The sequence below is a fragment of the Bufo gargarizans genome, chromosome 3 (assembly GCF_014858855.1).
Source record: "Bufo gargarizans isolate SCDJY-AF-19 chromosome 3, ASM1485885v1, whole genome shotgun sequence".
NCBI lineage: Eukaryota > Metazoa > Chordata > Amphibia > Anura > Bufonidae > Bufo > Bufo gargarizans.
The window spans coordinates 243493387-243518707 of record NC_058082.1 but is presented as its reverse complement, the minus strand read 5'-3'; the positions used below and the strand labels follow the sequence as shown (position 1 = coordinate 243518707).

The 25321-nt window shown below is 40.9% G+C and overlaps 1 protein-coding gene across 4 annotated transcripts in view; it reads left to right on the top strand.

Annotated features, from left to right (window-relative positions):
- ARHGAP6 (Rho GTPase activating protein 6) overlaps positions 1-25321 on the top strand; it is a 633174-nt gene that overhangs the window by 507611 nt on the left and 100242 nt on the right. Inside the window, exon 1 of one of the 4 annotated variants that reach the window (XM_044287030.1) lies at positions 10418-10804. The exons of 2 other annotated variants lie outside the window; for them this stretch is intronic. The gene's annotated coding sequence lies outside the window, so the exon portion shown is untranslated. Of the gene's footprint in view, positions 1-10417; positions 10855-25321 lie in introns of those variants that run through there. One more of the 4 variants, XM_044287029.1, reaches the window with a different exon arrangement.

The window sequence follows — 25321 nt, the reverse complement described above, 5'->3', positions numbered from 1 at the left end:
TCTCAGAAGCCCCATGTAAGCCCCATATGAGTGCCTTCTGGCTATTTGTCACCTACATGTGGCTTAACTGTTGGCAGCTCCAAATGCAATTGTGTACTCGTGGCACCAGAGATGTCATAGCATTTTTTGAACTTGGTACAGGGATCAAAATCACCATTAGTTAATATAATCCATATTATTTGTCATATCCATATTTTTTTCATTTTAATACTCCGTGTAGCAATAAGTGATCTTATTTGAAAGTGGCTTGCACTACACTGGCCAGTTCCATGCATTTTTAAACCGTGTTTTTAGGGTTATCCATTGCCCATTTGTGGCATTTCTTCTCAGTCCATGAAAGTGGCTTGCACTACACTGGCCAGTTCCATGCATTTTTAAACCGTGTTTTTAGGGTTATCCATTGCCCATTTGTGGCATTTCTTCTCAGTCCAACCCAACAGAAGAAAAACACTGCATGTGAAAACCATAAAAGTCTATATAAATTTAGATTTTTTGGGATTCAGACATTTAAAAAACTTTTAGGGTACGGCCATAGGGGGCGGAATATCTCCTGCAGAATTTACTTGGCAGATTTGTGGTTTCCACATAAAAACTGGCACAATACCAGGAGTTCTTTCTGTAGAGAAGTGGCAGTATATATTAAATCAGTCGCACTCCACAGTGATGTCACAGTACAGGGATAATGTACGAAATGATGTCATCATATAGGAATAAGGTGCAGAATGATGTCATCGTACAGGAATAATGCTCACAGTGATGTCACACTATTGGCAAAATGCATACAGTGATGGCACAATACAGAGATAGTCCGCTGATGTCACAGTACAGGCATTTAGCACAGTAATAGCATAAAAATGGCACCATGTGCCTGTTTCCTCCTCAAGCAGTGGAAATGCATGTAGGTATAATGCACAATACAGGAATAATACAGCAATGTCACAACATAGCTAAGGCTCCATTCACATGTCCGCAAGGTCTTTTGCAGATCCACGGAGCCACGGATCCGCAAAACACAGAAAGCGACAATGTGCGTTCCGTATTTTGCAGACCGCACATTGCCGGCACTAATAGAATATGCCTGTTCTTGTTCACAATTGTGGACAAGAATAGGACATGTTCTATTTTTTGGCGGACCGGAAGTGCGGACCCGGAAGTGCTGCCCCATAGGAATGGATGGGTCCGCAATTCCGTTCCGCAAAGTGCGGGACGAAATTGCGGACGTGTGAATGGAGCCTAACCTTGGGGCCGCATTCAGTGTTCCATGTCATCTTACATACACTTCATTACTGAATGTACCACATGTTTGAGCTGATATGGGCCCCCTTAGTTTCTGGGCCCTATAGCAGCTGCTATGTCTGCCCCCCTGAGTCTCTTATCATTTATATCACAGTAAGTGTTCTTGTGCATGTATTTATTGTGACAACTGTGTTTCAAGGAATGTGAGAAGATGATGTAGCCACATCCTTGTTACTAAACAGGCTTTAAAATAACGAGTATAACCCTACCATGATACACATATAATGTATATATAATCAAGTAATATTTCTACCCAGTTTTCCTGCTTTTCTCAGGATGGAATTAACAGGCCTTGTATATTATATGGCTCTAGTAGGTCCATTTCACCCATTAAAATGCGCCTGGCATTCACTTTAGCTCTAGTAAGGCTTTATTCACATCAGCGTTCAGCCTTTCCGTTCTCCTACTCCATTATAGGGGCAGAAAAAACGGAAAGGACAGATTCGGCACAAAACTGAGCCGAACTGAGCCTACGGACCCCATAGACTATATTGGGGTCCGTTAGGTTTACGCTCGGAAGATGATTTTGGAGCGGAGACAAAAGTAGTGCATGCAGGGTTTTTATCTCCGCTTAAAAAATCTTCCTCTGGGCGTAAACCTAACGGACCCCATTATAGTTTATAGGGGGGTCTATGGAGTCCATAGGCTTCGTTCGGCTCAGTTATGTGCCGAATCCGTCCTTTCCGTTTTTCCTGGCCGTTTAACGGAGTAGGAGAACGGAAAGGCTGAACGCTGATGTGAACGAAGCCTAACTCTACAGTCCAGATCTTTTTTAATTCCAAGCTTGTTAATATATTATTAGGGGATGTCCACAGCCCTAAAAACTTTGGGCGTTTACCCTGATTTCCAAGATGCTGGCCTAAACCATGACAACAATCTGTGGAAAACCAGCTCCCCTAGCCATTGCCATTACTACATAGAGCATAGGATGCATTAGTTTACGTTCCGTTCCGGTAGCATTCCATTTAGTGACCGGACACAAAACCGCTGCAAGCTGCATTTTTATGTCCGGTCTTTGAATCGGAACAAAACAATGTAAGTCAATGACGCCGGATCCGCTTTTTTCGGATCCTAAAAGAAACTGATCCATTACCCATTGACTTATATTGTTTTTAATGACTGATTTTGATTTAACACAACCGCATCCTAATAGAACAGATGCATCCTGATGTGTTAAATCAAACAGTACCATTTTGGTCTGGAAACCAGAGTGCAGATGTGAAAGTAGCCTAAGTGGACCTCTCATTGCTTCATGTCATCTCGCTGTCCCAGGCTGATGTTATCTTGACTTCTTCTTCTTGCCTGGCATCTAGACAGAGCATCTGGGCACACATACAGAGGAGGTCAAATCAATACTTTATGAAATGTTCCCATCTCATAAAGTGTTTGAAGTTTGTGACATCAAACACTTCCACATTTTCCCTATGGCACAGATTTCATGTAAGTGATGTCATCCAACTAGCTGAGTAATCAAAGGAGACAAAAGGAATTATTTTCAAGAATTGAGAAAGGTAGGCCGAGTTGGATTTCATTGTGGCGTGGACGGCTTCTTATGTCAAGTTCATTCTGTTCTATCACCGTAAACCTTCTTGACATTACTGAAATGTGCTCTTGTTTTAATCTTGAAAAGTGCTAATCCCACAGCCGAATGAATGGCCTAAAATCCCTGAAGAATGAAACTTCCCAATGAAAAAGCCATTGCCTTTATTCCCTTTCTGTTTATTTGAAACTGCTTTTAAAGGAAGCTGACGGGAAGCTCCACAGGAACAGATATGAGGACTATATTATTATTTGGCAGCTGACTTGTACCCTTGTAATTAAGGCAGAGATATTACAGACCTGTCCTCGGGCTGAAACGTTCACATGCAGAATTGCTTGTACTCATGGGTTATGTCTTTCCACTGCTAATCTTGTGATTTATTTTCATTGTGTGTTGTGAGAATTTAAAAAGATCCTCAATAGGTAAGATATACAGTGTTATAGATGAATCCAGTAGAATGATGGTACGTGTAAGGCTACTTTCACACTCGCGTTTGGTGCAGACCCGTCATGGATCTGCACAGACGGATCCGTTCAGATAATACAAACGTCTGCATCCGTTCAGAACGGATCCATTTGTATTATCTTTAACGTAGCCAAGACGTTGAACACCATTGAAAGTCAATGGAGGACGGATCCGTTTTCTATTGTGCCAGATTGTGTCAGAGAAAACGGATTTGTCCCCATTGTGTGTCAGAATGGATCCTTTTGGCTCATTTCGTCAGACAGACACAGCGTTTTGGTGTCCGCCTTCAGAGCGGAATGGAGACTAATCAGAGGCAAACTGATGCATTCTGAGCGGATCCTTTTCCATTCAGAATGCATTAGGGCAAAACTGATCCATTTTGGACCGCTTGTGAGAGCCCTGAACGGATCTCACAAACGGAAAACCAAAACGCCAGTGTGAAAGTAGCCTAACAAGATCATATGGACCCAGGAGCCTTGTGTATGTGAAATGAGTCTTATGCTTCTCTGTGAATGTAAAGCAGACTTCAGAAGCTACTTTGAAGAGGTGCTGTCACCGATCCTGACATATCAGTTTTACTAAATAAGTGCATTTCCTATAAAATATAACAATTCTGTAGCATCTGTTCTTGAAATTGTATATTGTGCTATTCCTCTGTTATTCTTCCCTGAAAGTTATGAATAAGTTTGGTGTTACCATCCCCCCCTGTCAAAGGAGTGTGTCCCCCTACACAATCAGATACTGTCAGCACTGATTGGAAAATGTCAGACACCAACTGTCAATTTATTCAAAAATTTCTCGGAATAATAACTGCTCTAACACGCCCATAAACATAACATAATAGGAAATAAGAAAGAGCTGCATAGACATGGTCGTGTGACCACAGCCCAGAACGGAAGATAGGAGCAATAAAATAAAAGACACGTAAAGTAAAAGATTGCAAAATGACAGCTACCTTTAACAATGAAGTTAAATAGCCATGGTTGGTGCTCACTGTGTATGGCTATTTATATACATGCATCCAGCATAGAAGCACTGCATGTAAAGCATTACATCCCTTGTAGTCACATTACAAGCTGTCGGGTTCTGAATTTAATTAAGCCCATACCACCAAAGTCTGTATACATTGTGACACAGTGAAGGTATTGTCTGCGAAAACAGGTATGTTCCTCCCAGTGTGTGCTGCTGGACTGATTGGCAGCCAGGTGGGGTCAAACACCGGATTGAATCTCAGGTGCCGGTCTGGGGTTTTGGCAACACCTAGCTGCCTTTAAAAAACAGCTGGCATCAGCAGAGGGGATCTCTGTGTTGGGATCTGAGGCTTGTGCCGAGTTGGATGGCTGAGACCCAGGTGTAGGGGAAACAGGCCTCCTAAAGCCTGCTGATGGACTTGACGAGGCAGAACTGCCAGCAGGGTGCAAACTAACACCCAGGAGATAAGGTGACTTTCTTGCTTTATGAAATTCTCGTCTGTGTGAACAAACACCAAGACTGCAAAGTGACTTGCGTTTTGTGCTATACCTTATGTGTGAATAAACACTGAAGTTTTGCTTTACAAACTGGTTTTTGCCTCTGTACTGCGTCCGCTCACCCTGCCTACCAGAGCGAATCCCTAAAACATGTACAGTGCATTCAGAAAGTCTTTAGACGCCTTCAGTTTTTTCACTTTTTGTTGTGTTGCGGCCTAGTGCTAAAATAAAAAACAAAGTTTTCCCCATCAATCTGCACTCATTACCCCATAATGACAAAGTGAAAACAGAATATGTGAAATCTTTGATAATTTATTGAAAAGCAAAAGCTAAAATATTGCATTGACATATGTATTCAGACCCTTTACTTTGTGCTTAGTTGAAGCACCAGTAGAAGTGATTACAGCCTCTAGTCTTCTTGGGTATGATGCCACAAGGTTTGCACACCTGGATTTGGGGATTTTCTGACATTCTTCTCTGCAGATAACCTCAAGCTCTGTCATGATGGATGTGGACTGTCAGTAGGCAGACATTTTCAGGTCTCTCCAGAGATGTTCTTTTAGGTTCAAGTTACTCAAGGACATTTACAGAGTTGTCCATAAGGCTCCATTCACACGTCCGCAACGTGTTTTGTGGATCCGCGGATCCGCAACGTGTTTTGTGAATCCGCGGATCCGCAAAACACGGACAGCGGCAATGTGCATTCTGCATTTTGCGGACCGCACATTGCCGGCACTATAGAATATGCCTATTCTTGTCCGCAATCTGTAAAGAATAAATCAAGGCAACTGGACGTACTGTAGATTTCTTGAAAACGTTTCACTCGTTCTTCCAACGAGCTTTCTCAGTTCTGAGTGATTGTACAAAAATTCTGGGAATAAATATGTAACTGAATCCACATCTGGTAATTATACCCAGCATTGGGTCAAAGGTGTTGATTCCATTATCCTAATTGGAGTCAGTAGGTGATAAAGACTTCCCCCCCACCTCTATTCAAGCTTGGCTTCTCCATTTTTCCGTAGATGGCCTCCTTCACGCCTCTTTTGTACCAATCGGCCTCCTTATCCAAAACACGCACTTGACTGTCTTTAAAGGTGTGACCTGTTCCTTTTCTATGCTGAGCCATACGCTGATGTAGTTGTTGTTTTGTTTCGCCAATATACAGTTCTGAGCATTCCTCATTGCACTTGACTGCGTACACAATGTTGTCCATCTTGTGTTTAGGCGTTGGGTCTTTGGGGTGAACCAGTTGTTGCCTCAGTGTGTTGCTGGGTTTAAAGCAAACAGGAATGTGATGTTTATTAAAAATCCTTTTGAGTTTCTCAGACACTCACTGGTAGTCTTGGTGGTCTTTCTTCTCCTTCCTTCTGTTTTGACAAAGGCCCAAACTGGATACCCACAAGTTTTAAGTGCCCCTCTGAGGTGTTTGAGTTCCTTCGCCTTGGCCTCTGTGCTGGTGGGGATTTTCTCTGCCCGGTGGTGTAGAGTCTGGATGACTCCCAGTTTGTGGTCTAGAGGATGGTGGGAATCAAATAGCAGGTACTGGTCTGTGTGTGTTGGTTTTCGATAGACCTCAATCACTCAGAATTAAGAAAGCTCGTTGGAAGAACGAGTGAAACGTTTTCAAGAAATCTACAGTACGTCCAGTTGCCTTGATTTATTCTTTACAGATATATACCATGACCTGGATAAATGAGAACCTTCACAGACAAGAATAGGACATGTTTATTTTTTTTCGGGAACGGAATTGCGGACGCGGAAGTGCGGGTCCGCAATTCCGTGTCCGGGCAGCACATCGTGCTGCCCCATAGGAATGAATGGGTCCGCAATTCCGAAATTGCGGACGTGTGAATGGACCCTTAGCTACTCCTTTGTTGTCTTGGCTGTGTGCCTAGTGTCATTGTCTTGTTGGAAGGTAAATCTTCATCCCAGTCCAGAGATACAGAGCACTCTGGATCAGGTTTTCATTAATAATTTCTCTGTACTTTGCTCCATTTAGCTTTCCCTCAACTCTGACCAGTCTCGCTGTCCCTTTACCTTTCTTCACTGTAGGGATAGTATTGGGCAGGTGATGAGCAATGCCTAGTTTCCTCCAGACATTACGCTTAGAATTTTGGCCAAAAAGTTCAATCTTTGTATCATCAGACCAAAGAATCTTGTTTCTCACAGTCTCAGAATCCTTTAAGTGCTTATTTGCAAACTCCAGGTGGTCCTTCATGTGTTGTTTACTGAGAAGAGGCTTTGTTCTGGCCACTCTGCCAAAAATTGGTGGAGTGCTGCAGTGATGGTTGACCTCCTGGAAGTTTCTTCCTTCTGCAAACAATATATTTAGAGCTCAGCTAGAGTGACCATTAGGTTCTTGGTCACCCCACTTACTAAGGTTCTTCTCCCTCAGTTACTCAGTTTGCTTTTATGACCAGCTCTAGGATGAGTCCAGGTTGTTCTGGACTTCTTTCATTTAATAATTATAGAGGATACTGTGTTTTGGGGAACTTTCAGTGCAACAGAATTTTTTTTTGTACTGTTCTCCATATCTGTCTCCACACAATCTTGTCTCTGGGCTCCACAGGCAGTTCTTTTCTCCTAGTGGCTTGGTTGGCTTTTGCTCTGCTATTCAGCTGTGAGACCTTATATAGACAGGGGTGTGTCTTTCCAAATCATGTCCAATCAACTGAATTTACCACTGGTGGACTCCAATCAAGGTGTAGAAACGTCTCAGAGATGATCAAGAAAAATGGAAAACCCCAGAGCTAAATACTTATGTCCAAGGGAAATCAATTTTTTCTTTTTTTTTTTTAGCTCAAGGTCACAACATAACAAAATGTGAAAAAAGTTAAAGGGTTTGAAGACTTTCTGAAATCATTGTACAAGAACTGTTCCTTTTTGTAATTAACAAACTGTGCTTTGCTACGCTAATAGTGCAGAACACATATCGACAGCAAATGTTTCCAACCAGTTGCTATGTTTGATCAAGTTAATCATAAAATGCAATGAAACTGGTTATCCATGTGTGTGGAATCTATGGTCAGCAATCTGGAAAATAGGATATTTTTAAGCAATTGTTTGGCATTGCACCTATTAAAAAAGCACTCTAGGAAAATGATTACATTTTTTCCTCAATTTATATTGCCCATTCTGCAAGTAATTTTGTTAGCGATCGTTTTTATTATTGAATTATCCACCTTCCTTCAGATGTACCACATGACCGCACTACCTCTGAATCAAGCAGCCTCTTCAGTGTGCACCACCTGTTAGTCACTCTATGCATACATATGGGATTCTCAATGTGCAGCTCATAAGCATGCATAGAAAGCCTGACAGTCTTCCCACAGTGAAGAGGCTGCATGATTCGGAGAGTCAAAGTGCAGTCACGTGGCACAACTGAAGGAAAGGAATGGAGACTAATCATAGGAAAAAAACGACGATTAACCCCTTAGTGACCAAGCCTGTTTGGGCCTTTATAACCAAGCGTTTTTCTTCCTTTTTTCATCATCACGTTCCAAGAGCTATAACTTTTTTATTTTTCTGTCTATATAGCTTTATGAGGGCTTGTTTTTTTGCGGGACAAGTTGTAGTTTTTAATGGCTCCATTTTGGGGTACACATAACTTTATGATTAACTTTTATTAACTCTTTCTGGGAGGGGGATGGGAAAAAAAAGCAATACTGCCACTGCATTTTTACGTTATAAATTTTACGACATTCATTTTTCGGTATAAATAACATGATATCTTTATTCTCTGGATCAGTACGATTACAGTGATACCAAATACATATAGTTTTTTTATGTTTTTACTACTTTTTTTGCAATAAAATCCCTTTTTTTGGGGGGGGGGGGGGATTTTTTTTTTGCCTTGCCGCTTCCCAAGACCCATAACTTAAAAAAAAAAATTCTATGGAGTTGTGTGAGGGCTTGATTTTTGCGGGATGGCTTGTATTTTCCATTGGTATCATTTTTGAGTAAATGGCGCTTTTTGATTGCTTGTTAAGTTTTTTTCCGTGGCAACCAAGAATAAATTAGGAATTCTTTTTATTTTATTTTTTTATAGCGTTTACCGTAGGGGATAATTTATCTGATATTTATGTCGTTTGGGTTGTTACGGATGCGGCAATAGCAAACATATGGGGTAGATTTATTTTCAATGGAAAAAAAGCGTATTTTTTATTTATTTAATAAATGTATTTTTTTTTGTTTTTTTTTACCACTTAATAGTCCCACAAGAGGACTATAACAGACAGTATTTTGATTGCTTTTAAAATGCAGTACATTAACCCTATAGTGCATTGCATTTTAATGGCAATGCTATTCTAACATTGACCAGCAGATGAACATTACTGAACATTACTACAGCCAGGACCAGGGCCTACAACAGATGCCAGGTAGCCTTGAAACACATAAGCACCCCCCGATCGCATTTGCGGGGTGCTGATGGGAGACAGAGGGAGTCCGCTCCCTCTGTCAGCACTTTACACGCTGCAGGCGTCATTGAGAGGTAAAGGTATAGATAAAATAATTTTATAAAATTATATAATATTATATATTTATGTAATGTATATTCAGTTACTGGATTTTCTTAATTATATAAACATATCAATTTTAGTAAATACTTTCCCCTTGAAATAAAAATTCGGAAGTATTTTCTCTTAGAACTCTGGATTGTGGTTATTCCTCCTCAAAATTTAGGAATAAATTGACAGCTGAGCGTTAGGATTTTTATTTTATAAGAAATACCATTATGTACTAAAGCAGACATTTCAATCTTTAAATGGATATTCCATCAGAATAAAAATAGTTTGGCCATTGGCTGCAAATGCTTTTTAAAAAAAACAAAAACAAACATGGGCTCACCTTACCAGTTCCCGCTCCTCTTCCTGCTCCTGTTCTCGACACTGCAGGAAATGGTTGTGAATGCTGCTCATCCAATCACTGTCTCCAGTTATGATCCACCTTTTAATACAATTGGCTGAGTGGGACTTACAGCAATCTACTGCCATGTCGGGACAGGAGCACTGGGTGAAGAACCCAGGGACTGTCGGAATGGCAGTGGTGGGGTAATGGGGAGGTGATTATAACCTTTGGTATTTAAAAAAAAAACTATTTGCATTTGCAGTCCTTTTTTATTTTGATGGAATACCCCTTTAAGATGCATTTACATTTTCCGATTATTGGCATGATTCATGCACTTTCAAGATTTTAATTATAATTGCTTAGTGTGACTGCAGGAAAAAGTCAAGAAGAGGAAGTGTAGCTTAGCAGGGAATGGCCATGGCTTAAGATGTGGCGAGTGCTAAACTTGCGCCAATTTTTTTGCGCGTATTAAGCCAACCAATAGGTGGTTTAAAGTTAAAGCAAATGTGTCTAGCAATTCTCCAGATTTATCATACAAATGGAGATTGTGAGACTTTAGTGAGTGCTGACAACTCCCCTCTGACAACCCCCTCTGCTCTACACCAGGTTTACTCACAATGCTTATCCGGGAAACATAATTTATGAAGCTGCTTTTCTGGGTGTAACTAGTTAAAGGTAAAAGAAACATTTAAATGTTCTTTACCAAAATAAAAGGGATGATCCTCGAGCCTTCCAACATTCTTTAGTCTATTCCTAATAAGGAAAGTTTGGACAGTTTCAGTCCAGCTAAGAGGCACCGAGTCCCAAGTACGGGATTCTCTCTAATTTCTTCAGTTTTTCCTTAAAATCTGCCTTTTAGTGCTTTAAAGACCATTGCTTATTTTGATAGACTAGAGGAAGAATCCATTAGCAGAAGTAAAGTTTCGATCTTCTGGTTCCAATAAGGATAGCTGAACGGAGGAAGCTAAAGTGAGCAGCAAATCTACAGCTTTCCTAGTAGTGATTCTTGTCTCTCGGAAAGAAAAGACAGTATCCTGGGATTTATGGCTGCAGATTTTTCCGCTTCACATGTGGCATAATGGGAATGAAGACCTTACATGTGTATATGTTTTTTGCCTTTTTGAGTTCACCCCCTTCGTTTCTGACAGCATTTCAAAGGAAAGAAGCAAACATGTTTAGTTGATGGGTAAGGAAAGATCATTTTTCTGAACATTTGCACAGAAAGAACAGTTCAATGTGAGTACGTCAGTGGGATATATCTATCCAAATGAGCGCGCTGCTTTTTTTCATGAACATTTTGATAGTTGGGGTTTATTTTAGCAGGGGAAGCCTTGACAATTGTGACAGGGTGTGTTCATATAGATTATACACTGACTAGATAGATAGATAGATAGATAGATAAACAGACACATGGACAGATAGATACAAACATAGAATGATTGATAGATAGATAGAGATATAGCAATTTTAAACTTGAATGTGATATGTCACCAAAGCAATTTAAAGACTTCGAAAAGATAATTAAAAGTTCATTACCATTGTTTACTTAAGAATCAAGATGAGGATTGCTATATCTGTAGATAGATAATAGAGATGGAAAGAGAGGGACAGTTCAGCAACAAGTAGCCCCAATCCCGGTTACTATTTTTACACCGTTTTTCTCCTATTTTCCATATCCCTGTTGGATAATGAAAGGGTAACAGTAAATTTCTTGCTGGTTTAAAGCACATTCCCTAGTGGTTTAGGAAAGTGAAAGGGTAAATTAAGGTTGCTCGAGAGTTTTCATTCCTGGGGGAAACCCCTAGTGAAGGGGTTAATTTTACATTCCCTTTTGGTCTAAGGCAGTAGAGAGTCGAGTTATGAGGGGACTAGAAGGAGACCCTGAACAACAGCCCAGTTTGCCATCCCTGGACAGATAGATTAGATTTGCTGAAATCAATAAAAACATAATAGCTTATTTGTGGGCTGCCCTTTTTCAATAGCGATACTGTCCCTATTGTCCATGAGACCGTATACAAGATTCATTAAGTGCAGGGGGTTTACCAGTGCATCGTGGGGGCAGAGATAGGCTAAAACGGTGTAATTACCCTGCACGGTGTAATTTAACATGCTTCCAGAGTATTATAATGAAATGCTCTGGAGACTAGCGGTCTGGTAAGCAGGTTACTGCGCTCATTGGTACAGACTGGGCATGAAACTGTTGTACGTTCACTCCGTTTACAGCAGTGAGAAGTTACTTGTTTGCAGGAGCAAAATGCCTGGTCATTGTAATCTTAGTCTAAGGGTACTTTCACACTTCCCGCAGAGGATTTCAGCAGGCAGTTCCGTCGCTGGAACTGCCTACCGGATCCGTCAAAACGTATGCAACCTGAAGGAATTTATCAGACGTCTGACAAATGCATTGAAATGCCGGCTCCGTCTCTCTGGTATCATCCGGAAAAACGGATCTGGCATTTATTTATTTCACATTTTCATGCGCAGACAGCAAAAACGGATTTGTTTTGCCGGAACACTTGGAGCCGGATCTGGCATTAATGCATGTCAATGGGAAAAAATGCCGGCAATCTGGCAACTGTTCCGGCATTTTGGACGGAGATAAAACCTCAGCATGCTGCAGTATTATCTCCGTCCTGAACAGTCAAAATGACTGAACTGAAGACATCCAGATGCATCCTGAACGGATTTCTCTCCATTCAGAATGCATTAGGATAAAACTGATCAGTTATTTTTCGGTATTGAGCCCCTAGGACGGAACTCAATGCCGGAAAAGAATAACGCAAGTGTGAAAGTACCCTAAGGCTACATCTGTTAAAAATGAATGCATCTGTTATTTATCAGCTGTTAGGAATGAATCTATGTAATGCTTTGACAAAATGCGTTGCTTTTACAAAGATGAATTATACATATTTTCTTCTCTTGTGACCTGACATTTCTATCAGAGTTATTGGTAGGCGTCTCTTTTAAGAAAGATGCAGTCACTACATCTGGTATATAGTGCACATTTACGTTCTCACACAAGTGGTAGAAACTGCACAGATTTGATGTTGTATCTATATTTTTATACATGGCCCCTATGTATTGTACTGGAATGATATTCTAGGAGACCACACAGGGGTGAAAGCTTGCCAGCCGTATACATAGGTCTACATAAATGAAACCTTCTACTGTAACATATTGTAGATAATCTCGCCCCGTACTGAAATCTCTTCTTTTGACTCTGCTGTAACTTTTGGAATGCATCATGGATGCCACATTTCCCAAAGGGGTTTCTAGCTCTGATCTGCAGAATAGACAAGTTGCTTCTTTATTGTGGGAAATTCTCGCTGGAAGTTCCAGGGACAGTCACACCCATCCAGACTCAGTGGTGCAGAGGAGACATTCATCTATATTAGGCTAGTGTGTATTGTTACATTTAGAAAATTCAACAATTCGATACTCCCTCGCCGCATTTGGTTTTTAGATTTCCATTTTTCCTTTACTAATATGTAGATCCTGTTAAAACGGTTGGTGCAGTTTTTGATGCCTATTTTTCAACCAAAACAAGGATAAAATACATCCATTTTTCCTTTGCACTTTTATTCCCTTTTGGATTTACTACTAGATTGAAAAAAAAGCATCAAAACTGCCTTGGTGGCCCTGGTTGTAAAGTTATAGTGTTTGACTTTGGAAGCAAATCTTATTCAGTCTGTATGCAGGTATGTAGCATATTCTTAATTTCCAACCCATCAGTTGCCCCCTTTCCTATAATCCCCTAAACTTGCATTTGTGCCTCGGTAATGCTCCCTTCTTTCCCTTCCCATTCCATCATGTACCCCTTCCATCTTTATATTTCCCCATCCTTTGTTCATGTACTACCCTTCTTTTCTGGTGGCAGTCTCCTTCCTTCATCCACCTCTCATTTTCCTTCCTTTAATTTCCTAATATATCATTTTCACCTACTAATCTTACCCACTACCCTAACGCCCTATCAGATCTTTCTTCTTTACTCTACCTACAGTTGCTCTTTTTAGATAATCTTAGGCCCCATTCAGTCATCCGTAGAATGGGTCCACAATTATCTCTATGGGTCCGGAAGAGATGCAGAGAACACACTATGTGCTCTTCGCATCTGCATTTCCGGAGCGCGCCCCCGATCTTCTGGTACGCAGCTCCGCAAGAAACTAGAGCAGTTGCGAACAAGAATAGGCATTTCTATGGGGGTGCCGGCCAGGTGTATTGCGGATCCGCAATGGAAGGTTAATTTATTTACATTAAAGCCTTTATTTGTCCTCTCCTAAATGCTCTATATCTCCATTTTCTGGCTCTTATTTCTATACACCAGGTTTAATAGAAGACTGCGTTTACCGGTTGGAAACTAAAGCTTTCCTTGAAAGCCAAAAATGTAGGAACCTTAACAGTGCCCCCTTTATTGTACTGATCATTTACAGACTTTGGTATTACAGACTAGACTTCAGAAGGATGCTGCTCTCTCATAACTGCACTCTTCAGTAATGTTGCCCATAGACAATAGATTTTGTGCAGACTTCAGTAAGCCAGTACACCAAAGGGGACACATACTTACTGTAATATGAAAAGGCTGTACCTTTTGTTTCCCAGTAGATAAGTTGCTCCCTAAAGGGGTTGTTTACCTTTTGGGGGTGTTTGGGCAGGAGCCCCTTGCCAGAACTGCAAAGGGAAGCATACTTACCTGCTCCCGACCACTTAGTCCCAGCTTCTTTGCTCTTTTGCTTCGCCCAGGCCCCCCACTGTCAACATCTGCTTTGACGCTGCTGCCGCCAATGACTGGTTGCAGCGGTGACCTGATCCCCTTCTGTCATGGCAGTTGGTCACATGATGCAAGGGGGGGGAATGTAATTCCTGTGGCCAGTCATTGTCAAAGCAGATGTTGACAGTGGGGACCTGGGCAAGGCAGCAGCGGCAGGGCAGCGAAGGAGCCGAGACCCAGCAGCGGGGATCAAGTAAGAATGCTTCCCTTTGCAGGTCTAGCCAGGGGGATGGGGGTCTGCCCAAACACTCCTAAAAGATGAACAACTCCTTTAAAATGAAGGGATCTCCTAAAAGAGAGGAGGATTCAGTCCAGTGGAATTTTGCATGTGTTATTGTGCAACAGTATTAAATCACAGTGGATTAAAGCTGACGTTTTTGACACTGATGAACAGGAAAATTGCTATTTCATGTTCATCTGGAGCAGAAATGAACAGTGATCTATAGACAGATATGGAACATAGAATAAATAAATGCACAACTTTTCACCCCTTCCATTCAGAATCTATCATTTCTTTTTACAGCAATATAAATGTTGAGTCTGTGCGGGTAGGGCTCTGTCGCATTACATGTGGACACTGCAGCTTTCCCCATTATTATTTTTGGAAAACAGGTCGAGCTCTTTTAAGTTGCATGGGGTCTGAGGATGAATGAATATTTGCAAGGACTGGACTTTGTTGTTTCTAAGCCTTCCCTTTGTGGCTTTGGCTAATGAAATGTTCTGTGACTCATTGTTGTAAAGTAAGAAATAATGAAACAGACCAAAGGGGTGGATAGTCTCTATAGGGTCTGCATGGGGCTTTTTTATCAGTGCATCAGGAATCTTTGGTTTGTGTGTGGGCATCTGTGCAACATCAAAATAAAATAACCGAACGACAAGGGTTTTTCCCATTAACTATATTTATCATCACCTTTCCACAAGATAGTATCCTGTTCCACCACCGATCACAAGGACAGGGGCCCCCTGCAAATGGGCCGGAAGTGTGTATGCTTGACTTCACTGAAGGTCACATACGGGTGGTAATCTGTTTTTATTTTCTGAACAGTAAAATGAAAATGTTTCAATAGCGCTCTTCCATAGAAACAATGGTTTGGAGCTGACCTCATTGACTTTTATGGGAGAGTTTTGTAGGAATGCTCTGTGACCTGTGCAGAGGTCATTGTGCAAGGAAAGAATAGATAGCCTGCCTTATCTATACACAGAGGTGCTATCATTACAGGCAGGATTAGAATGACAGATAAGCAGGTAACTACAGTAAAGTGACCTGTACAGATCAAGAAGTGACGCCTGTTATTAGATTTGTGGTCAGGGTGAAAACGGCAGGAATGTACTATGTAGCTTTGAAGTCCAGGGCATGGTTAACAGAGTCATCTCATTATCATTAGTGGATAGGCATCTAATGATAGATGAATGCTCTATAGCTGTACTTCTGTACATAAGATGGGTAAGGAGGGGCACCAATACTACACATCTATTGATAGGGTTCATAGGACTCTACTGTATTAGGGCTCAGCTCACCAAATATTTGAGAACACCATGTGTGTCCCAATTCGGGGTGAGCCCTCTGCGACTAAAATATGGGGAGATAGAGAAAATTGCCAGGCGCGTAGAACATGGTAAAATAGTCTCTGCCTTCTATGGGACACTAATATCGCATCAACCTTCGCCTATATCTAAAGCTTTCACCAAATGGAAAGAGGATATCATGAATTTAGACCTGCGGCAGGAGAGGGAATTGGCCTCTACATGGAGATCATCAGTGATTTGTGCGCGAGATCAGCTGATTCAGGCTAAGTGGATACACAGAGTATATTTGACTCCTGTGCATCTAGCTTGCATATATAAACTCTCATCAGATATCTGTACCAGATGTGGCATTGGCAAGGGAACGTTAATGCACATGATTTGGGAATGTCCAGTTATTGCAGACTTTTGGGAAGACGTGCACAGATATCTCAATTCCAGACTGGGTCTCCAGGCAGTTATATCCCCAGAAGTTAGTGGTTACTGGTCCTTGTAACGACATTATTTCTACCAAATACACTAAAATCCTTTCTAGGTTACTACTATTCTATGCTAGGAAGTCCATCCTGCTAAATTGGAAGCCTCCAAAGAGTCCCTCCTTATCCCATTGGACTCAACTCATCAATGCAACTTTACCTATGTACACATTGACCTTTGAAGCTAGGGGTACACCAGACAGGTTTGAAAAGATTTGGGGCCACTGGTTGAGTGCCAACTTGGTATCGGAATAACTCATAGACATAACTCTGGTGTCTGCAGGTCGCTGCCTGAGTGTATGTGGTGTGTGAATGACAGTCTTCGATGGCGACCAATTATATCCAGGACCACTAGGATTACGAGTTAAAGGTGAAATGTACTGTTTCAACAACATCTTATGCTACATAACGCCTTTTCATGTCTGTCAGTTAAGGTAGCTGAATGTAATTGTCCTTTTTATTCTGTTTATTTTGAATGTTATTGTTTTGTTATTGTAAACTTGACAAAACGAGAAATAAAACCTATTAAAAAAAATATTTGAGAACAGACATATATTGTAACTTCATAATTTATTGATAGAAATTCATACAGTACATAACATATATCATAATTAATAAAATAGCAGCAGTGCAAGGAATGCTATGACATAAATGCTCCCCCAGAGGCACACTGGACCATATACAGGTGAAACTCGAAAAATTTGAATATCGTGCAAAGTTCATTTATTTCAGTAATGCAACTTAAAAGGTGAAACTAACATATGAGAGACTCATTACATGCAAAGTGAGATATTTCAAGCCTTTATTTGCTATAATTTGGATGATTATGGCTTACAGCTTATGAAAACCCCAAAGTCACAATTAGGAGGTACCTTTTGCTCAGGGGATATGGATTAGTTAGCTGACTAGAGTGTGACACTTTGAGCCTAGAATATTGAACCTTTTTACAATATTCTAAGTTTAAGCTGCATTAATGCAATTCCATTTAATTTGCATTACTGAAATAAATTGAGTTTTGCACGATATTCAAATTTTTCGAGTTTCACCTGTAGTTAAGTCTTCAAAGGATGTGGAATATCCATATATAGTGTCTGACAAAAAATGTCAGTAGCTATATTCAGGTTGCACGTGAACATCCAAATCCTACAGGTGGTATTGCACACCTCACAGTTCCAATAAATAGTTGCATTCAAAAAGTCCCAACAGGGAATAGCCCTGAGCAGACCATAGTAGGTAAAGCATATAATAAAGCAATACAAAAGTTATGAACAATTATGCAATGTGCAAATGTAGCATGGAAGACAAATACAGACCAGGAGCCTGGAGGGAACACCAACCCCAACACACGTTTCACCTCGCTTCCTCTTTGGGGACGTATAAGTGTATTAGGGCTCATTGAGATGACTGTATTTATGTGTCCGCATTCATTCTGCAATTTCGCAAAATGGATGTGTACCCATTCATTTCAGTGGGGCCGCAAAAGATGTGGACACCACACTGTGTCCTGTCAACATCGGTACTTCTGTTCCGCAGCCCCGCAAAAAGAACATGTCCTATTCTTGTCCGCAATTGCGGACAATAATAGGCACTTCTATCATAGGGCTGGCAAAATGAGGAACACACACAGCCGGTTTCAGTGTTTTGCGGATCCGCAATTTGCAGACCACAAAACACATACGGTCATCTAAATGAGCCCATAGTCCCTGGACTATTTTCTCACCATTAACTCTCATTCGTTACAGCTACCATAAAGCACACACATCTTGCTGCACTATCTATGCAGTCAGTACAGGAAGGAAGTGTGTACATTCAACATGGCAGCCCTCATGAAGGTATAGCCAAGAAAGAAAACTGTAAATATTGAAAATACATTTGAACATATTGCACTCGGCTAATCGGAGTCAGTAAAGAATAATCTGAAGCAAAGAATGACCTGAAATATGTGTATAAACATATTTTTATTACGTCCTGATATAATTACAAAAGACAAGAATAGAAAGCGATCTGGCAGAAAAGTTTAGGTAAGGAGTATGTATGTATAGGATTGATGGATCTTGGCGCTAGTAAAAGGGAGTGTTTCTTTTCAAAGAACATTCTTAATGCTTAGAAGTAGCTTTACTACATGGTGTACATTGCACTTACGTTGAACTCGCTGGTTTACAATACCAATTAAATAATCATCAAAGAACATCCAACCACAGGAACGTTGGGGGCTGATCGCCTAAAGACTTTACTATTAGTAGTAAGGAAAGAAAAGCTATGACCATCTTTTATCCAGTGTTCTGTTTTACAAGTATGGTGCTATGATCTCATGTGTGGTGTGTATGGTGCTATGATCTCTCGAGTGTTAGGACCACACACGTCTCACAATCACAAGACCAATAGCAATATGAACAGCAGTGATAATAAATCTCATGCCATTTGGAGTAAATTATTTTTTGCTAATTTAAAACTGTTATTAATATACACATCAGAAAAACCTTATGTGAAAAAAATGAGTGCTTATAACTAAACAAAGGAGGAATGTTCTCATATCTACAAGGCAAAGAAAGGTCAGTGCGAGTGAGTGGTATGATCATCGTGTAACTGCATGCAACGAACATATAGAGCAGACAACCCAAACGATGAAACCTTCTAGATTATGAGGCATACAACAATGCTATTCACTTCAGTAGGACATTTTTTTTTTTTTTACATGGCTATTAATTTTTTTTTTTGGGTGACAAGGAAAGTTTTTCTAATATACTTTATTAAGTGTTCCGATGTTCTCCCATACTCATGCAGGGAAAGGGCTTTCTCATTAGATCTGGTCGCGTACTGGGTCTCTGCTGGGACGACTACATATGGGGTGTTGCCATGTTCAGGAGAAAATATGTGGTGCTTTTTCTCCTGTTACCCCTTGTGAAAATAAAAATAGGGGGCTTATGGGGTCAAAGTGGTGAGGACACCCCTCAATAAATTCCTTGAGGGGTGTAGTTTCCACAATGGGGTCACTTTTTGGTGGATTCTACTGTAGGGGTATTTTACTGTTAATATTTGAAACATGTAAAGGGTTAACAATACTTGTAAAATCAGTTTTTAATAATTTGAAGGGTGTAGTTTCTAAAATGGGGGTAATTTTTGGGTGGTTTCTACTACATCATTGCTCCAGTAGCCTTCTGGTTTGTTCAGCTAACCTTTATCAAACTGCAGAGGAGCAGCAATGTTCCTTTTGGAGAATAGTGGCTTTCATCTTGCAGTCCTGTCATGCACACCATGGCAGGATTGCGAGAAGAAAGCATGTACAGTGTCTTCCCGATGGTGGACTCATGAACATTACGTTAGCTAATGTGATAAAGGTCTTTAGTTGCTTAGAGTTTACCAAGAGTTCCTTTGTTAACTTGTGGATTATTACATGCCTTGCACTTGGCATTATCTTTGATGGTCGATCACTTCTGGGGATGGTAATAATGTTTTTGAATTATGTCCATTTGTACACAATATGATTGTGGATTGGTGGAGTACAGAGTCTTTACAGATGGCTTTGTAACGTTTTTCAGCCTAATGAGCATCAACTACTCTTCTTCTGAGGTCCTCAGAAATCTCCTTTGTTCATGCCATGATACACTTCCACAAACATAAGACTTTGATAGATCCTTGTTTAAATAAAAAAAGGTGGCCTGCCACACCTTCCAAGTTTCTGCTAATTATAAAGGTTCACATATTTTTCCCACTCCCAAACATGTGATAATGGATCATTGTCCTCAATAAATAAAAGACCAAGTCTAATATTTGCAGGGCCCAGGTTTGAAGTGGCCCCAGTAATATACTGGGTCCGCTAGACACCATCGAGTTGTCACTACATGTTGCTGTTTTCTGGAGGGGATGGTAAGGTGTGTTGCATGCCAGTAGAATGCAGAGTCCCACAAAACTTACTTTAAAAATTCTTCTCGTGATAAATCATTCCCTATATTGTCCCTCTCTTGTCCCTCCCAGTAATCAGCTGTAATCTCTAATCAGGAAACCAGTTTCTAAGTGTTTAGTTTCCCGGTGCACTACCAAAGGCAAAATTAAGTATTACATTGTTTTAAATTTAAATCAATAGGATGTCCATGTAATGTAGGAAAGAGTAAATCACCCAGATTGAGAGATGCTCCAGAGATATGACATGGACTTTCTGATTAATAAGTAGTCCGTCATCTAGCAAACGTCATAAACCAAATATTTTTAAAATATTTACATAACATTCTTTGGGCTGACATCCAGAAAGTAAAGCAAGCAGCTAATAGTGAACAAATATGCCTAGGTAGGAGTTGCTCTCTGCACACTAGGAGAAGGTCATATCCTTGTTACTTTAGATTGGCCTATGTACATTTGTATTACAGCTGGACAACTTCTGCAAGTATGCATGACCAGCTAAAGTACTCAGTAATGCTTTTATTCACATAGTCCATGAATACTTTTTAAGAGGATGAACAAATGGAAATTAAAGGGGTAGTGCCACCTCTGCATTTATATTTAATAATGCTGAAATGAGTAAAGCGAGCAATTCTGCCAGTAAACAGATATTAAAGCGCCATCAGAAAATGACACATTGCTTAAAGGGGTATTCTCATCTCAGATAATGGGGGCATATAGCTAGGATATGCCTCCATTGTCTGATAGGGGTGGGTCCCACCTCTGCGACCCGCACCTATCTCTAAAACGAAGCCTGACAGGAGACCAGCAAAGTGGTGGCTGGCAGTGCCGGGTCAGGCCACCACCAAGCCTTCGTATTGGCACGCCGAAAATATTTTCAAAATCCCCCTAAAAATGGGGGCCCACCGCACTTGCTATCTGCTATACATTTTGTCCATGGCTCTCAAAGTACAGAAAGTCTTGACAAGTTTTAGGCCTAGTGACCAGTGTGAAAACTGATTGATTTTAGTATTTTTTAAACATAGATAAGGACATGGAAATTAAGAAATAAATTCTAAAAACATTTAGTATAAAAACTCTATTTAAACAATAGGTCATTTCCTTTAAAAGCCACACCTGGTTACAAATACATTCACCTAAGATGCTAAGGATGGCGCCCCCCGTTTTTTTCTAGTGCTGTCCATTTTGTCCATCCATCTATGCGACTCCTAGTGGCCAAGCATGTGTGGTCCTCCTGTGTGTTGTTCTCTATGACTGCAGCAACGTTTCCCCCCCAGCACGTGCACCATGTTAAAATTAGAGTCTTCCTCATTGGCTGGCTCAATTCAAATATTGTGAAAGCCGGGATGTGCATGGAGCATCTGTGTATGCATAGATGAATGGGCAACTGGGGCAGCACTAGTAATGTACAGTAGACAAATATCTTTGTAGCAAGGTATCACTTTTATTTTACTCTTTCCAGTATAATTAAATATAAATGGAATGGTGGCAGAACCCCTTTAAAGTTTTCCATACCTTTAGCATAATTAAAAATACCTTGAGATGTAGAAGTTCAGTTCTTGTCTCCTGACTACCACGGTAGTCCCTCTTGTTCTTTCTTTTAGCATATTTGTAAGGATATCCAATGTGAGATCCAATCCATAATAAATTTACTTGCTGGGCAAAGGACTCGAGCCAGGATTTAAAAAAAATATATATATTTATATATATATATATAACTGATGTGAGCTGCCCTGTATTTGCAGTATGACCACCCACGTTAGTACTGTGTGGGGTCTGCTTAATGTCTACTTAGGTCTAATTTTTAACAAATACCATTAAGGCCTCATGCACATGACCATATGTATTTTGCGGTCCGCAAAAAACGGATCCGCAAAAAATACGGATGATGTCCATGTGCATTCCGTATTTTGCAGAACGGAACAGCTGGCCCCTAATAGAACAGTACTATCCTTGTCCGTAATGTGGACAATAATAGGACATATTCTATTTTTTTGCGGAACGGAAATACGGACATCCGGAATGCACACAGAGTACCTTCCATTTTTTGGGCGGACCTATTGAAATGAATGGTTCTGCATACGGTCCGCAAAACAAATTGGGCGGACACGGAAAGAAAATAAGTTTGTGTGCATGAGGACTAAAGGTTACGTTTTATACTGGTGAAGGTGCTCTGTGACTTAAAGGTTTACTTAGGAAAGCTACAAAGATAACATCTAGAGCTCAAATAATAAAGCTACATAAATTAAGGGTTTGTGCAAAATGCCACCCAAACAAGCCAGATAGTCCTCAAGTCTGTGTTTAACCCTACTACAAATCATGTCATGTTCAGCACAGTGGTCCTTTTATTAATCCTGGCAAATTAGCATTTTGAATGGGAAAAATTAGAACTAACTTTGCTAATTAGTATGAATGGGTGGAATATTCTGTAAATATGTCCCATTTATGAAAGGGCCAACTGTCGGGAACTAATGTTCATATGAATGCTCGTTTCCAGATAATTGACCTATGTAAATGTGCCAAGGATCAGCCAAAAATGAGCAAAGCACTTGTTGACTTATTTGATAATTTATGCAGACGAAAAAATCATTGCCCTGTGTAAACAGGGATGTGCTGCCGACAAGCAATAGAACTCTATATGGACAAACAAATGTACGATCATTGATCCCCATAGAGCAGGCATCATTGCTGCATGTAAATGCAGTTACTGAGCAGGCAGTGATCATTGCCAGTAATATCAGCACATGTTAATTGTCCTGTAGTCTCCTTTGCATATTGCAGGCTCCCAGAGTAAAGATTATATGCTAGTTAGTTGATGTTGTAAAGACATGATTAGCGTTGTCTTCTCTCCTAAGAGGCCCTATAATCAACCGAAACAGGAAGGGAATCCGCTTCAATACTGATCCTTTATACTACAGGTAAAACATAGCAGCAGGTATGGACGCTCTATGCCTACCGAACAAATTTGGCCTGAAGCTACTCCTGAGGGAATTGTCAAAATGGACCTCTGGTTATCATCTTTTCATCCTCATACAGGGATCCGGACTTTGCTGCAGAGGCTATTGATCCAGATGGGCAAGAAACACAGGCAGAAGCATAACTAGAAAAGGCTGAATTCCCACAGTAAATTTTTGAACAGCCCTCCTCTCAAGCAACTTTCTCACAAGCCCCCTTCCGCGACTAGTCATTACTGCCCACACTCACCACCTACTCAGTCATGTAAAAAAATATGAAAATAAAATGCCTACTAGCGCTGAACTAGAGGAGGAGTCAAGAGTTTATTTTACCGTATGCCCTGTCAGTGCCCCCCACAGTAGAAAGCTCCCTTAGTGCTCCCTTTACAGTAGTTATGCAGCCTTTTTTGACCCCACACAGTAGTTATTCCCCCGTAGTGACCCCACTTAGTAATTATGCCCCCTTAGTGCCCCCCAGCACAGTATAATGTGCCCTTAATGCCCCTTCACAGTAGTCACACCCCCTTAGAGCCTTCACATTGTAGTTATGCTCCATTAGTGTCAGCTCACAGTAGTTATTCCCCCTTAGTGCCCCTTCACAGTATAATGCCCCCTTAGTATCCTCACAGAGAAGAATGCCCCTTACAGTAGTGCTGGCCCCTTAGTGCCCCCTTTATACTTGTGCTGCTATGTTAGGGCCCCCTTTACAGTAGTGAAGCCCATGTATTATTTATAAAATGAAAAAGTAATACCTAGGCTTGTTCCCCTGATGATCACATCAGGCTCTCCCCAATAGGAGGCACAATGAAGTGACATCATCATGCCTGCTAAGCAGGAGAGTGCACAGGCTGACGGCAGGCCAGGGGATGTTCCTCAGCCTGTGCGCTGTCTTAGCCCTGCAGGCATAATTATGTCACTGCATCATGCCTGCTGGTGAAAGCATGGTGTGCTTGTCAGGGGCCTTGACTACTGGAAGAGGGGTACTAAGTGGGCAGCACTATATTGTAAGGGGGCAACAAGAAGCCAGCATAACGGTAAGGGAATGAGTCCTGGGCCGTAATGGATAACAGACACAGCAGTCGGAATCAGGCCCAAAATTACAAGCCCAAGTCTGGCTGCAGTGTCTATTGATTTAATTTTATACTACCAGTTCTCCACAACACAGACTCTGTTGGTTGGCTAAGTGTAGTTTTTAATAAAAAAATGTTAGTTGTATTTGTAGTTTCAAAATAATAAATTTCCTATGAAATTCATAATAAATTATAATGAGCATTGAACATTGTTCTACACACATGGCATTCTTAGAACGGACTCTGTAATGTGGATCCAGTTTGCATCTGTTTCCAACTGCAGAATGAGACTATTAGAGCTAAAAGGAAGTGATACGATGTAAAGTATGGGGGGTATTTATGAAACTTTCCAATAGAAAAGTTCTTGCCCATAGCAGCAAGCACAACACAGATTTATCTTTGTATTATCCTCTTGAAAAATGCAAGGTGCACTGTGATCGGTTGATATGAGCATCAAAGACAGTTTTCTTTTAGAAAGGTTTTCAAAAATCTGCTGCAAAAAGATTGTGCCACACATAGAAGTTGTTCTGCGGTCTGTATGCAAGTTCCAAAGATGAAAGTGGTTTCGGGGTTATAGGGGTTTTCTGATATTTTGATATCCTCGGATACGTCATCAGTATTTGATCGAAGGAGGTCCGACACCTGGGACCCCTGCCGATCAGCTGTTTGAGAAGGCAGTGGCACTCCTGTGAGCCTTCTCTGAGCTAACAAAGGACAGCTCACTACATTGTATAGCGGCAGTGCTTGGTATCGCGCTCAGCCCTATTTACCGTTACTTAATGGGGCTGAGCGCAATACTAAGCACTGCTGCTTATACAAGGCGCCACTGCCTTCTCAAACAGCTTATTCGTTAGGGTCCCGAGTGTTGGACCCCCATGATCAGATACTGATGACCCATCCTGAGGATAGTTCACCAGTATCAAAATCTTGGAAAACCCCTTTAATGCTCCTCATCAGTACAGGACATGGCACTGTCATGGATACAGAGCAAGGTGGGGGTACTGTTTCTATTTAAAG